This window comes from Pollicipes pollicipes, unplaced genomic scaffold (assembly GCF_011947565.3).
Source record: "Pollicipes pollicipes isolate AB1234 unplaced genomic scaffold, Ppol_2.1 Scaffold_3087;HRSCAF=3621_pilon_pilon_pilon, whole genome shotgun sequence".
Taxonomy (NCBI): domain Eukaryota; kingdom Metazoa; phylum Arthropoda; class Thecostraca; order Pollicipedomorpha; family Pollicipedidae; genus Pollicipes; species Pollicipes pollicipes.
The window spans coordinates 29,103,069-29,117,367 of NW_023596225.1; the positions used below are offsets into that span (position 1 = coordinate 29,103,069).

Sequence of the window (14,299 nt, forward strand, 5' to 3'; positions counted from 1 at the left end):
TTTGTCGTGGAACTAACGTTACTACCCATTGATGGAAGTACGTAAAAACACAAAAACGGGAGGCTGAAAGCCAAACATAGAAGAGAGTGCCAGGCTTGGAAGGGAGTGGGCCCTGCTCTCTCACACTCACACACACGGACACACACACAACTCCCAAAGAGCTGGCCATGTCGAGGTCAGTGGGTCGGCTCCTGTCTCCTGATCGGCCGGCTTATCAGGGGCAATCAGCCGTTTCCGTGGTGTAGTGGTTATCACATCCGCCTAACACGCGGAAGGCCCCCGGTTCGATCCCGGGCGGAAACATAGTTTAGCTTGTAGAAACGGTACGGTTGTTATACAAGACCAACATAAAGATAGTTAACAGTGCACAAATTAGGATGGGATGACATCGCCCGTTTCCAATCACGTGTTGTGCTACATAATGCAAGAAGTTAGGCATGATTAATGGTCATTACAGAAATAACGCCCGTATTCGATTAACCTAAGAATCATACCGCGACCGAAAATGTGAATAAAAGTAAACATGTCAGACTCACGGAAAAATATGAATGGAGACTATGAAAAATGGTCAAAACACGAATAAACACGATATTTGTTTTCGCAAACACGTCCAGCACCGCTGCCGCCATCTCTCGGCAAGTTGAAATCAGAATGACCCAATTAAGGCGGCATGACATCGTACATCGCACGGACTTCATTGAGTTGGTTGGAGAAACACTTCCCTGGATTGCCCATCACCTTAAGGCTACCATGCAGTGACTTCGCACTTGCTCAATTGTTCGACAATGGTCTCCATGCTGTGAGCTAGGACTTGAGGACGAAGTTCTCTTGGACAAGCCAGCTAACCGTTATCTTCATTATCTCACCACCTGCCAGTTACATCAGCCAGTTTTGTGATCGCAAGGCGATGTCTTAATTTTTACTTGTTTAGGCGTCCATCGGACGATGTCGCACTCGTTTCTCCTTGGTTAACATCACGCCATTTCTCTACCCTACGACCATGAATCAGTTCCGACGTGCGCCAGTATATATGCTGTTCCATTGGTGACCCTGAAGAGGCTCCTACTCTCGACGAGCTCGAAGATGCAAAATCGCTGTCGGTTGTGTGTGTGTGTGTGTGTGTGTGTGTGTGTGTGTGTGTGTGTGTGTGTGTGTGTGTGTGTGTGTGTGTGTGTGTGTGTGTGTGTGTGTGTGTGTGTGTGTGTGTATGTGTGTGTTGTGTGTGTGTGTGTGTGTGTGTGGTGTGTGTGTCACGTAGAAGCCGCGCGTACCAACCTTACGGACGCGCCCAGAGGCAGCACAACCCGAGGGACAAGCTGGGCACTGCCCCTCGCCATTTGCCAGGCGGGCAAATGCATCTCCCTGCGCAGTCCGATCTCCACATTCTTTTGACAGAAACATTTTGGTGCCATTTTTCATGGCATAAGCCCCGACGTCTCTGTCGACATGTAGACCCTAAAATTCACGAATTTGGAGCTGCGGGGTATTGATCCCCGTACCTCTCACATGCTAAGCGAGCGCTCTACCACTTGAGCTACAGCCCCTGCGGTACCCCAAAATGACGTCAATAGTTGGGCGCCATGACTGACCGACAGGTCGCCCTTTACTTGAGGTGGACCCGCTCCCGGAGAGCTAGTCAGGTTGAGATCAGTCGGCCGGCCTCTGTCCCCCGACCGGTTGGTTTGTCAGGTAGCATCACCTGTTTCCGAGGTATTGTGGTTATCACATCCGGCTAACATGCGAAAGACACCCTGGTTCGATGCCGGGTGGAAACATCGCGTAGTCCGTAGGAAACCCTACGGTTATAGTGCAACACCAGCACAAAGGAGTCAATATTAGATGCATTGTGTTTGGGCGTAATGGCCTGATTTCCCCATGAAAAGCTGGCGCAATTCAGGACAACGGACGTTCTGTTTTTTTTCTCTCGAAATGGCCCAAAATAGTTAGCTGCTTGCAATGTGAATTGTTTTGATACAGATTTAATGGAAAATAACATACATTGCGGCGCATTTTACATTACCGGTCAGTTCATTTAGGAGCTACCATGAGTCTTCACCAAAAATGAAATAAGGCAGCACTGACTTAGTTATTAAATACTTGGCTGTTTGTTTTTTTGCGACGCGCATAGTTCTGAAGCAATTTTTGAACATTGACTGCGCATTGAAGATCACTCTATTCCAACGGTTTCGCATAATGCATCACATCGAGGTCAGAAAGCGCACTCCAAAACCCGGTGGTTCATATTGGCAGGTTAGCGCACTTGCTTATCTTATTTGTTTTCAAACTCAGTAAGTTTTCAGTAAATCATTCGAACGCGATCGCTACAAAAGTCTACTAGAATTGTCAGCAAGGGAACGGATTTTCTCATTACCGGTCGTTAACCTAACTGATTCAGGACGCATTTGAAACACATAGACGTGATTGGTTCTGACTGCACTGCACGGATAAAGGGTTGACTTCCATGTCTACGGTATGGACAAGTTTATTTGTTGTCTCGATTTTCACTCCAGTATTCTAGTAACTTAATCTAACGAGCATACGTTTAGGTGTCAAACGCTTGACAAATGCAACAACACGCATTTTTCGGTTCCACACCGTGTTGCTGACTCAGTATGGTCTTCCAAGTCATTGGTTCGTTTTGGCCTTCCAAGTCATTGGTTTCGCTTAACTTCTGGAGATCTTTTCAAAACATCAGTCAAACAGGGCCAGGAACAGCACCTGCAAGCTACCCTAGAATGATACGGCTATTTAGGCTTCTTGGTTCGTTAATGACGACAGGGCTCCCTGAACAAGGGGGATATCTTAAAGGGTGTTTTAGCTCCGATAATGAATGACGCTTAAATTACGCGTGACATTCAGCGACCGTTAACATGTGCTCCGGTGGGGATCAAACTATCCCCCAAAGGTTTTTTTCCGGAATGGTTTCCGAACGCCGCGCGCAGCCGCACCACATATTGCATCAGCTGTTGACAACTGAATAGCGGATCGTTTGCTATAACAAAGATAGATGTACCTTGTAAGGTCGCTGACGTATGGCAGGTTGAAGTCAGGCCATGGTTTCAGCGAAGCCAGGTTCTAGGAAATCGTTCAATCTGATGCAACAACGGAATGTTAGACGAAGCCATACATCTCTGAGATGCTTTCTTAGACAACACAAGTATTGAATAAGCAAATCGCGTTGACCTAAAGTCAGGTATGAAGGCCAGACCAAGGTCAAAATCAACCTGTTTTATTGTTCTAGGGCTTGCCGTTAGGGGCAGTCTGGCTGCTGATTTCGAATTTACTGAGGGCAGGAAACCGCATTATACATCTTTCATGAACTTTTTAGAGGTCAGAGTAGATCATTGATCTGAAATGATCCAGGTCAACGCTTTGCTTTTTTAGAGACATACTTCCTAGGCGTGATCTTTTTTGCTTATTAAAGTGCAAAACGCAGAGCGGTATTGTATGATTTTGGTCCACCATGACCTTCAAAGGTCAAACAACGTCACTGACCTTAAATAAGCGTGTTACCTTTTGCATGGAAATAGTTATCTAGATTCTGGAGACACTTTGGAGACCAATCCTGGAATTTGACCATGTTTGACCTTCTTTGACCCAAAGGTGATGACTTAGGAGCATCAAACTTTGACCGAAGTGCATTCACGTACAGGTCAACATGCCCTGTAAATTCCGTGTCTCTAGCTTACCTGGTTCCCGAGATTTCAGGAGAGGGTGGGGTCAAATTGACCCCGCACCTCAGCGAAGGGCATCTAGCCGGCCACCCAGGCAAGTGTTAAGATTTATGCTCAGGACTGCCGAGACGGCGGTCCTGAAAACATTTCGAAAACACAAAATTGAAAACAAAAATTGAAAGCATTTCTTATGCAAACATTTCCTTTAAGCCCGACGACGGCAGCTTAGTTGGAACAGTCCGGAAGCAACAAATTGCAACTAGGTAAGCAATGAATTTCGTAGGCTGTCCTGTAGTCATTAACATCGATACTCTTTCTATCGATGGCTTTTATGATGAAACTTTTGATCCCATGTTCAAAAAATTTCGTTGGTTAATGTGGCTTCTGAACAGCTTTCTGATGTTTTAAAATCAATTTGTGTTGAAAATAACTAAGCTGACATTCATAGAAACTTGGACCACGACAGTATGATATCGGCCGCCTAAAAATCTAGCATTTTTATTTGCCCTCGTTCATGCAAATGACAACATGAACTTTGGAACTATTTGGAATTCCAAGAAACAGAATTTGGAAAAGTTTGGGACATTTGAGAGAAAAAACCCAGAACATCCGTTGTCCTGCATTGCGCCTAGCCTTCCATGGGGAAATCAGGTCGGTACGTACAAACACAATGCATCTTATATTGACTCTTTTGTGCTGGTGTTGCACTATAACCGTAGGGTTTCTACAGACTACGCGATGTTTCCACCCGGCATCGAACCGGGTGTCTTTCGCATTGTCAGCCGGATTGGATAACCACAATACCTCGGAACAGGTGATGCTACCTGAACAACCAGCCGATCGGGGGACAGGGTCCGGCGGCCTGACTCTCGACATGGACCAGCTCTTCGGAGAGCGGTTCCACCTCAAGTGAAGGATGACCAGTCGGTAACACATTGGTCCGTTCCAACTATTGACGTCATTTTGCGGATACAGCAGGGCTTGTAGCTCAAGGTGGGTAAAGGCGCTCGCTTAGCATGTGAGAGGTACGGGGATCGATACCCCGCAGCTCCAAATCGTGAATTTTAGGGGTTTAACATATCGTCCAGAGACGTCGGGGCTTTAGGCCATGAAACCCTGGCCATCAAAATTGTTTTCTGTCAAAAGGCCGTGAAATCGGAATCGTGAATTTTAGCGTTTACATGTCGACAGAGACGTGGGCTTATGCCATGAAACATGGCATCAAAATGGTTCTGTCAAGAGATGTGGAGATCGGACTGCGCGGGAGATGTATTTACCCGTTGGCTAATGGCGAGGGGGCAGTTACCCGCTGCCACTCGGTTGTGCTGCCTCTGGGCGCGTCCGTAAGGTTGGTACGCGCAGATTTCCACGTGACCAGGAATAAAATGTCACCAACTTGAAAAGGGGGAAGCGATGAATGAAGGGGTTCTCTTCAGGTTACATGAACTAACTGTTGCAAAGTAATGAGTAAAAAACAAAACAAAACAGCATGCATGTAATGTCCGTTCTGAGAGGTCGGTTGGTGCAGCAGGTTTCTAACTGTTGGCGTAATCGGTTCGTTAATATATTATATAAATAATATTAATAAATAAAAATAAATGATAATAAAATCTAAAAATAAATAATATTCGTAAATCGTAATCGTTAATAATAGTGGAGACCTGGCTCCTGCCAGTCCTTCTCGCGAAAACCAAAGAGAGATCCTGTCAAACAGGGCTTCTATTTTCTGTGCACTTACACTCACCAACACTCACGCTACAACGTTCACACACACAACCGACAGTAATTCCGCGTCTTCGAGCTCGTCGAGAGTAGGAGCCTTTCCAGAGTCACCAGCGGTACAGCCTATATACGGCACGCGTCGGAACTGATTCATGGTCGTAGGATACAGAAATGCATGATGTCAACCAATGAGAAACGAGTGTGACATCGTCCGATGGTCGCCTAGACCAACAAAAAAGTAGGGATCGCCTTGCGATCACAGAACTGGCTGATACAACTAGCAGGTGGTGAGACGATGAAGATAAGGTTAGCTGGCTTGTTCAAGAGGACTTCGCCCTACGGCCTAGCCCACAGCATGCAGTCCATTGTCAAACAATTGGGCGAGTGAGAAGTCACTGCATGGTGGCCTTAAGGTGATGGGCATTCCAGGGAAATGTTCCTCCATCGAGCTCAATGAAGTCCGAGCCATGTACTATGTCATGCCGCCTTAATGGGTCATTTTTTCAACGCCGAGAGATGGCGGTAGCGGTGCTGGACGTGTTTGCGGAAACAAATATCGTGTTTGTTCGTGTCTTGACCCTTTTCGTCATCTCCATTCATTTGTCTGTGAGTCTAACATGTTTACTTTTATTCACATTTTCGGTTATGGTACGATTCTTATGTTAATCGATTACCCGCGTTATTTCTGTAATGATCAATAGTCATGCCAACTTCTTGCATTATGTCGCACAAATCGTGATGGGAAACGGCCGATGTCATCCCATCCTAAGTTATGTACTGTTAGCTATCTTTGTGTTGGTCTTATGTAAGAACCGTAGCGTTCCTACAAGCTAAACGATGTTTCCGCCCGGGATCGAACCGGGGGCCTTCCGCGTGTTAGGCGGATGTGATGACCACTACACCACGGAAACCCGAGAGATGGCGGTAGCGGTGCTGGACGTGTTTGCGGAAACAAATATTGTTCGTTTTGTCGTGTCTTGACCCTTTTTCGTAATCTCCATTCATATTTGTCTGTGAGTCTAACATGTTTACTTTTATTCACATTTTCGGTTATGGTACGATTCTTATGTTAATCGATTACCCGCGTTATTCTTCTGAATGATCAATAGTCATGCCAACTTCTTGCATTATGTCGCACAAATCGTGATGGGAAACGGCCGATGTCATCCCATCCTAAGTTATGTACTGTTAGCTATCTTTGTGTTGGTCTTATGTAAGAACCGTAGCGTTCCTACAAGCTAACGATGTTTCCGCCCGGGATCGAACCGGGGGCCTTCCGCGTGTTAGGCGGATGTGATAACCACTACACCACGGAAACAGCTGACGGCTCCTGATGAGCCGGCCGATCAGGAGACAGCCGACCGACTGACCTCGACTTGTCCAGCTCTTCGGGAGTTGGTCCACCTCAAGTAAAGGCTGACCAGTCGGTCAGCCATTACATGCCAACTATTGACGTCATATTTGAGAACCACCGGGGCTGTAGCTCAAGTGGTAGAGCGCTCGCTTAGCATGTGAGAGGTACGGGGATCGATACCCCGCAGCTCCAAATCGTTGAGTATGGTTTTAGCACTCCCCTGGAAAAGTACCCTACAAATCCAAATGGGAATATAGCGCGGCTACATGTGCCCATTCGCAACCCGCCAAACGCAATGCGTCTTGCGGGGGCCATTGGCCAAAATGAATAGTCTAGAAATTAAATCCTTGATAAATGCGCATAATAAAAGACATCAGATACACTCTAAAAGGAGAAATCAAATCCGAACGTTAAGTAAGCTTACACAAGCGCTTAAAAACTACCACATGGTCGGCCGTGCAGAGGCTTACTCCGGGCCAAAGCCTGGATACACTGCGCCCTCCACGCAGACACTGTATGGAGGGCGTCCTGTCCCATATCACGGTGTCCGATTTAGTTGCATGCTGGATTTCATCCGCCTACCTCAGTGTGAGAGAGCAAGACCGTCTCCTTTCCAAGCCTGGCATTCCTTTCAAGTTTGGCTTTCAGCCTCCCGATCTTTTCTACGTACTTCCATCTCTGGGTAGCAACGTTGGTTCCACGACAAAAGTGCGCATGGAAGTAGTACGGGAGCATAAAACACCTTAGCAAATGTTCGTTTCGAAATGTATGTGTACGTTACAGGCGGGTGCACGCTGCGCTTTGCAATGTTTTTTGAGATATTTGGCAACATTTTGTTTATGGCCTTGTGGGAAGCCTTGTGAGAAGAATGCAAGTGATCCTGGAGCTCCATGACGCTTCATGTAACCGTAAATCACTCTTGCAGTCTTCTGCAACTTTTTGCAACAAGCTGAAAAACTAGCCTTCAGGATCTTTAATGTCTAACAAAAACATTGAAGGTGGTTTTAGGGCGCTATCTACATTCGTTAAGCAGTGAGTTGCTTTTTCAACGCTGTGCAACTTTTGGAACGTTTAAAAAATTATCTTTTAAGAGATCTGGCGCCTTAGAAGGCCACTGAATGTAGTTTTAGGACAACAACTTGTTTCATTATGCTCATCCTCCTTTCATTTGATGTAAGGAATGTTCTCATATGTTCAGGTAACCTGGCTGTCTTGCAAAGAAACTGCACTCAGTAATTGCTGCACCCAGTGCTCTTTCCAGACTAGATGCAAGTGTGAGGTTGGCCAGTACCTTGTAAGACACATAGATACTTCACTGCTCGGGATGTAGCACAAGGTTGAGGTAAGGGACATAATGATATTGAGAGGAGCCCGTGGAACGGTTCTCCCCTGATACATCCCGTATAACACGAATGGCCGACGAACGACCTGTTGGGCATCTAGCTCCACTCCCCGTAGAGTGTCTTAGGTTTCAAGATTAATTGGCTCTAAATACGGCTTTAATTCGTCCATCCCTGCCCTCTGCTGAGTAGCCGTTGCTTCCACTGGTCCTTATAATCTATCGCCTTGCTTGCGATTCCATGCATTCGCCCCCCCCCCCCCCGCCCCCTATAATCATACGCTGCATTCATTTACGGGGGTGGCTGCACCGAGTTGCAAGTTCCACAAACACTAGTGGGCACCGTCCCTGTTTTATAAGCGCCACTCGGACTGTTTATGCCAGTTTCAGCCGGCAGAGACCCTGTCACAAGGTACAGCTAGTACGTTGTTGTTCTGTGACCTGGAGTGACCCTTCATCTTTAGTATCGCCCAAGTAGCATCCTACCCCTAAGGAGAACCTGCAATGAGCCACAGGGAATCGGCCACACGGCGAAGTACCAAAAAATTCGTGTCACTGCATTCATTCAGCGTTTGACACCTTGGCGTATGCTTGTTAGTTGAGTTACTAAAATATTGGAACGGAAATCAAGACAACAAATGAACTTGTCCATACCATACCGTGGACATGGAGGTAAACCCTTCCTCCACGAAGTGCAGTCCGGAGCAATCATGTCTATATACTTCAAATGCGTACCGAATCAGTTGGGCTAAGGACTGGTGGTCAGAAAACTCCTTACGTTGCTGGCAAATCTAGCCCACTTTTACAACAATCGTGTTCCGAATGGTTTACTGAAAACTTGCGGAGTTTGAAAACGAATGGAATCAGCGATTGCGCTAACCTACCCATATGACCCACCGGGATTTCGAGCAGGGCTTCTGACTTCGATGTGATGCATTATACGAAACCGTTGAAATAGAGTGATCTTCAATGCGCGTTTACTGTTCAAAAGTTGCTTCAGAACTAAGCGCGTCGCAAAAAAGTCAAATATTTAATCACAGAGTTAGCGCTTTCTTATTCCATTTTTCGTGAAGACTCATGGAAGTTCCTAAATGAACTGACCGGTAATATAGAACGCATTTGCAGTGCATGCTATTCTCCATCAAATCTGTATCAAAACAATGCTCATTGCGAGCAGGTAGCTAGTTTTGGACATTTCGAAAGAACAGAACATCCGTTGTCTTGAATTGCGCCAACCTTTCACGGAGAAATCAGGTCATTACGTCCGAACACAATGCATCTAATACTGACACCTTATGTTCTGGTGTTGCATTATAACCGAAGGGTTTCTACAGAAAACGCGATGTTTCCACACGGGATAGAACTGGGGGTCTTTCGCATGTTAGCCGGATGTGATAATCACAATACCTCGAACAGGTGATGCTACCTGACAAACCAGCCGGGCGGGGGACAGGAGCCGGCCGACTGACCTCGACATGACCAGCTCTCCAGGAGCGGGTCCACCTCACGTGAAGGCTGACCAGTCGGTGAACCATGGCGTCCCAACCATTCACGTCATTTCGGGATACAGCAGGGGGTGTAGCTCAAGTGGTAGAGCGCTCGCTTAGCATGTGAGAGGTACGGGGATCGATACCCCGCAGCTCCATAACGTGGGTTTTAGCGTTTACATGTCGACAGAGACGTCGGGGCTTAAGCCACGAAAAATGGCGTCAAAATGTTTCTGTCAAAAGATGTGGAGATCGGACTGCGCGGGAGATGTATTTGCCCGCTTGGCAAATGGCGAGGGGGCAGTTCCCCGCTTGTCCCTCGGGTTGTGCTGCCTCTGGGCGCGTCCGTAAGGTTGGCACGCGTAGCTTCTGCGTGACCAGGAATAGGAATGTCAGCAACTTGAAAGGGGGGAAGCGATGAATGAAGGGGTTCTCTTCAGGTTACATGAATTAACTGTTGCAAAGTAATGAATAAAAAGCAAAACCAAACAGAACGCATGTAATGCCGTTTCTGAGGGGTCGGTTGGTGCAGCAGATTTCTAACTGTTGGCGCGATAATTAATACTAGTGGAGACCTGGCTCCTGCCAGTCTTTCTCGCGAGTACCAAAGAGAGGTCTTGTCAAACAGGGCTTCTATTTTCTGTGCACGTACACTCACCAACACTCACACTACAACGTTCGCACACACACACACACACACACACACACGCACACACACCACACACACACACACACACACACACACACACACACACACACACACACACACACACACACACACACACACACACACCACACACACACACACACACACACACACACACACACACACACACACACACACACACACACACACACACACACACACACACACACACACACACACACACACACACACACACACACACACACACACACACACACACAACCGACAACGATTCTACGTCTTCGCGCTTGGCGAGAGTAGGAGCCTTTCCAGGGTAACCAATGGAACAGCAAATATACGGCGCACGTCGGAACTGATTCATGGTCGTAGGGTACAGAAATGGCGTAATGTTAACCAAGGAGAAAGGAGTGCGACATCGACTGATGGACGCCTAAACCAATAAAATTAAGGCATCGCCTTTCAATCACAGAACTGGCTACTACAACTAGCAGGTTGTGAGACGATGAGGATAAATGTTAGCTGGCTTGTCCAAGAGGATTTCATCCTCAAGGCCTAGCCCACAGCATGAAGTCCACTGCCGAACAATTGGGCGAGTGCGAAGTCACTGCATGGTAGCCTTAAGGTGATGGGCGTTCCAGGGAAATGTTCCTCCCACCAATTCATTGAAGTCCGTACCGTGTACGATGTCATGTCGTCTTGATCGGGCCATTCTCACTTGAACTTGCCGAGAGGTGGTGGGAGCAGTGCTGGATTTGTTTGCTGAAGCAAATATCGTTTTTGTGCTTGTTTTGACCCTTTGCGTGGTTTTTCATATTTTTCCTGAAGTCTAACATGTTTATTTTCATTCACATTGTCAGTTATCGTACGACTCTTAGGTTAATCGATTAAACGCGTCATTTCTGAAACGACCAATAGTTATGCCCAACTTATGTAGCACAAAGCGTGACTGGAAACGGGTGATGTCATCTCATTCTAACATATCTACTGTTAGCTATCTTGATGTTGGCCTTATACAACATCAGTGGCTTTTCTTCCAGCTAAACGATGTTTCCGCCCGGGATCGAACCGGGGGCCCTCCGCGTGTTAGCCAGATGTAGACACCACAACACCACGGAAACACCTGATGGTTCCTAATGAGCCGGCTGGTCAGCAGACAGGAGCCGACCGACTGACCTTGATATGTTCAGCTCTTTGGGAGCGGGTCCACCACAAGTGAAGACTGACCAGCCGGTCAGCCATGACGTGCCAACTATTGACGACATGTTGGAGGATCGCCGGGGCTGTAGCTCAAGTGGTAGAGCGCTCGCTTAGCATGTGAGAGGTACGGGGATCGATACCCCGCAGCTCCAAATCGCTGCTTTGATATTCGAAAACCCCTGGAGAGGTACCCTACAAAGCTAAATTGATATATAGCACTGCTACATGTGCCCATTGGCAACTCGCCAAACGGAATACATCTTGAGCGGGCCATTGGCCAAAATGGATAAGCATAGAAATTAGATGCTTGGTAGATGCTCATCATGAAAGGCATCAGATACACCCGAAAAATAGAAATCAAATCCGAACGTTAAGAAAGCTTAAACAAACGTTTAAAAACTACCACATGGCCGGCCGTGCAGAGGCTCACTCCAGACCAAAGTCTGGATACGCTGCGCCCTCCACGCAGACACTGTATGGAGGGCGTCCTGTCCCATATCACGTTATCCGATTTAGTTGCATGCTGGATTTCATCAGCCTATCTCAGTGTGAGAGAGCAGAGCCCACTCCCTTCCACGCATGACGCTCTCTTCTAAGTTTGACATTCAGCCACCCGTTTTTTTTAACGTACTTCCATCCCTGGGTAGTAACGTTGGTTCCACGAAAAAAGTGCGCATTGAAGTAGTACGCGAGCGTTAAACACCTCAGCATATGTTCGTTTCCAAATGTATGTGTATGTTGCAGGAGGGTGCTCGCTGCGCTTTTCAATGCTTTTGCGAAGTTTGACAGCATTTTCTTTATGGCTTCGTAGGGTGCTTTCGGGGCTTGTGAGAAGAATGCAAGTAATTGTGGAGCTCTATAACGCTTCGTGTTGCCGTAAATCACTGTTGCAGCCTTCTGCAACTTTTTGCAACAAGCCGAAAAATTGGCTTTGAGGATTTTAATGTCTAACGACTGAGCAGTGAACTGCTTTTTCCACATTCTGCAACCTTCACAGCATTTTCAAAAATCCTCTTGTATGAGCTCTTGTGCCCTAGAAGACCACTGAAGGTAGTTTTAGGACACTGACTCGCTTCGTTATGTTCATAATCTTTTCATTTGATGCTAGGAAAATCCTCATATGTTCAGGTAATCTGGCCGTCTTGCAACGAAACTGCTCCCGATATTTATTTCTCGGGATGTAGGGTGAGGTTGAGGCGCACCCCATTTAACCATCACTTTCGAATTTCGTGATCAATACATTGAATTCGAATCCAAGTCATAATGTGCCTTAGCTACAGGATAATAATACCCGGTTTAGTGAAGCCCAATTAATTATTTTCAGTAACATTAACACGATTCACACGCCCACTGGCGTGTGTGTAACACCATATTATGCCACATCGTGTCACGTTGAAATGTTATCATGCCCACAATTTCTGTGTGAAAACTCTGAAGGACATAAATACTGTATTACATTGGGAATGTGAATAGGCCGTTAACACCTAGTGCAATATAAGCTATAGAGAACAGTCAAGACAATTTCTGGTCCGGAGTTGCGTTTAACGCACAACGCTTAAAATTGGGACCCGGCACGTTACTGCGTTTGGTACAGAATCCGGAGTGGGTGCTTATTCTGTAATGCTAGGGATACTTATCTTGATCCGCCCTTATGGTATAGTGGTCATCGGCAAGATAACGTGCTTCAGGGTTTCTTGCATCTGTCCTGAGCTAATCTCCCATGGTAAAATACTCAGCCCACCAAATAGGCGATGACGCGTAAATGTTAGTAGAGGTACTCCTAGGTTGAATGCCTAGCATTTTAAAGTTAATTGGCTTCATTTCAGTACAGAAGTTATCTCTTCTCTAAATCTGAATGGAAATAGGAGGGAGGGGGGGGGGTTGTCATACTCATGAAAAAGTGTGGAAAACATAATACCGTTCTGCATATGTAAACCTGCTCAAGGAAGCCAGTGCACCCCAATTGTCACTCATTGTCAATTGTTCGATAAGGGACAGTGCTTTGTTTCAGATGAAGCTCCTCGCCAGTCAATCCCTCATGATGAATCATCTACTAATTGCCCATGAATATTCGGTGTTCTGCCAGCAACTGCAGACAGCTACCACATGACATTAAGCCAAGTTTTGGGAGCTATTACGTGTTTGGTCTCAGTCTACCTGACCTGTGTTTGGTTTGCCATTTCTGTAACCATCAACAGGCAAACATGCCATATCTGATCAGATCGTTACCTTGAACATAGCAAAATTAAGTCTCATGACTGACCGCATGAATCAGCTGTCTCTTTTTATTGTTCTGTTTGTATGAACGTACAATTTCTCATTATGTCGAGTACATTGGACTGAACAGAGCACGGGACGTATGGCGTGCCTCAGAATCCACCTCTCACATGCCGAGGTTGATCGTATGGCTGGTCCCTCATATGGCTGGTCGTATGGACCGTATGACTGGTCGGAAAGGTCCCTTACTGGACTTATAACAATTCAGCCGAAGTGGCACCTCCTAATGCATGAGAACGGAGCCGATTTGTAGAAGTTTGAGTGATCTTATTTGCCGGGAGTCCTTTTGCTGGACTAGGCAATTATCGACCAGCTGTCCGCCAGCCACTTCCGCGCCTGCTCGGGTGCACGTTGCTGTTGTTGTCTTGTGAGCGGCCGCCCGCCACCTGGTGGTCGACGGCACGAAGGAGGTCCCTTAGTGATTTGAACCTGTATGCAAAGTTATGGCACATAGATTAGTGAAGAGTTTACGGCAAACATTTTCATGAGGTCGGAGAATGCTATCGCCAGCATGTTTTGTTGGGGATTTAGTCCCTCCTTGTTTCCATCATCAGTCAGCTGTTACGAAAGACTTTCGTTCAA

The 14,299-nt window shown here is 46.6% G+C and overlaps 3 non-coding genes across 3 annotated transcripts; 1 reads left to right on the forward strand and 2 right to left on the reverse strand.

Moving 5' to 3' along the window:
* Window positions 1-230: 230 nt before the first annotated feature.
* Window positions 231-303, forward strand: TRNAV-AAC (transfer RNA valine (anticodon AAC)). The gene has a single exon. It is a non-coding gene; the product is annotated as a tRNA-Val (tRNA).
* Window positions 304-6,234: 5,931 nt separating this feature from the next.
* TRNAV-AAC (transfer RNA valine (anticodon AAC)) lies at window positions 6,235-6,307 on the reverse strand. Its single transcript has one exon. It is a non-coding gene; the product is annotated as a tRNA-Val (tRNA).
* A 334-nt stretch (window positions 6,308-6,641) lies between these two features.
* Window positions 6,642-6,714, reverse strand: TRNAV-AAC (transfer RNA valine (anticodon AAC)). The gene has a single exon. It is a non-coding gene; the product is annotated as a tRNA-Val (tRNA).
* Between the last annotated feature and the right edge of the window lie 7,585 nt (window positions 6,715-14,299).